The following is a 1788-nucleotide window of genomic DNA, read 5'->3' on the forward strand; positions in this document are numbered from 1 at the left end:
TTAAATCTCGGATTTAACAAGAAAATAAAAAGTTTATGAATAAACTTTTTCATTTCAAGGTTTTAGGGTTGCGGTTTGTTGTGGAGTTGGACAAAGTTTATCCCATCAATCAATCACTAGTCATCAATGTTAATAAATATCATGGAAAAGAAAATGGACGCATAATAAAGCCTCCTTTACTTTCTGCCTGTCTACTCGTGTATCCAAGCCTAGAACCAGTCCTGCTCTGCAGAGTCACATGAACCAGATAGAAACTGGTTTCTTACTTTCTGTCTGAGAGTCCAAGTTCAGTACTGAAGAATGGAGGTTCTGGTTTGGACCAGTCACTCCACATGGAGGGACAGCTGGATCCTGGAGGTTCTGCTCTCCCTCTGTGGTTCTGACCTCTGAAACACAAACATGTTGTTATGCAGAGCAATCAGTGAGAAACTGAGATAAAAACCAGAGAAGAAGCTCTGAACACAAACTGCTGCAGGTCTGAAGCTCCAGAGTGAAACATTCAGACTGATCTGTTGGTCAAACTGAACCTTCAAGTTTATTTGTTCATTTCAGCAGCAAGGCAGTTCAAGGCGCTTTGCATAATAAAGACAGAAAGCTATAAAGAAAACACCAGGCATTCAACAACTGAACAGACATTATATTTGATGAGAGCATCACCAAAATCATAACCATCAAATATGTTGGTCACTGTTTCATTTATAATCAAAGCCACTAAAATCAGATGGTTTTTAGTCTGGAGTTAAAGAAATTCAGTGTTTCGACTCTTGTACAGTTTTCTGGAAGTTTATACAATTTAAACTTTGACAAACTCACCTGGTTCATCTTCTTGTAAAAATCAGTTTAGTGACGTGATTGAGACGAGAGACTAGTGATGGAAAAGTTACTACAGAGTAAAGAGTCAACTAGTTGCTGCAACATCCAGTTCAGAGACAATCTGAGTCGTTGCTCCTCACATTGTTGCTGGTTTTTGTTTTCATGCAACATTTTCATCATTTTTCATTCAAACTGATTTACTGACCAACATCCTTCATGTTTAACTTTAAATTAATATGGAAGAAATTTAAGTTACTTTTGATCAAAGATCAACCAGTTAATATCATCTATATTTTATCTCTATAGATCCACATGAACCAGTTAGAAACTGGTTTCTTACTTTCTGTCTGAGGGTCCAGGTTCAGTTCTGAACTCTGGAGGTTCATCTTTGGACCGGTCACTCCTCACAGACGGACTGATGGGTTCTGTAGATTCTGCTCTGTCCTTCTTTAGATCCAGATCTTCCATCTTCTGGACTTCAGTCAGCCTAAGAAAGAAACCAGAACCAGTCAGTCCAGTAGTCCAGGTCCAGTAAGTGTCCAGTGAAGCAGAAAGCTGGTTCCCATCAGGGGTTCAGAGGATCAGAGGAACCTGATTCCAGCTCAACCTCAGAAACTAAACGTCTCTTAATGGTTTTGTCTGGAATTGTGACATCAAACTTCTCAGTCTTTCAAACAGAAACAAGAAGCTTCTGCCAAAAACAAGACAAGAAAACATGAACCAGTAGAGATCACTGAGTACTGGACTGGTTCCAGTCTGACTACAGAACAGGGATTTCAACAACTTCTCATTGGAAAGGACAGAAGTCACCTGTGTTCTACCACAAGGTTTAATCCTATAACATCTGGGTTCCTGCAAGGTCAGGCTACAAAAAAGTAATCAGATTACTTACCATGACTAAATGATACACAGCTCTACATTATGATGTCACCAGGTGACCTTTGGCCCCATCCAAACACTGAATAGATGCTTAGA

General features: G+C 39.5%; 1 long non-coding RNA gene across 1 annotated transcript; it reads right to left on the reverse strand.

Annotated features, from left to right (window-relative positions):
* Positions 1 to 312: 312 nt before the first annotated feature.
* LOC106944203 (uncharacterized) lies at positions 313 to 1513 on the reverse strand. Its single transcript, XR_001424150.1, has 2 exons — positions 1154 to 1513; positions 313 to 386 (listed from the first exon to the last, which is right to left on the reverse strand). It is a non-coding gene; the product is annotated as an uncharacterized LOC106944203 (long non-coding RNA).
* Between the last annotated feature and the right edge of the window lie 275 nt (positions 1514 to 1788).

Source organism: Poecilia latipinna, unplaced genomic scaffold, assembly GCF_001443285.1.
Source record: "Poecilia latipinna isolate Pla-1442-1.1 unplaced genomic scaffold, P_latipinna-1.0 Scaffold7350, whole genome shotgun sequence".
Classification (NCBI taxonomy): Eukaryota; Metazoa; Chordata; class Actinopteri; order Cyprinodontiformes; family Poeciliidae; genus Poecilia; species Poecilia latipinna.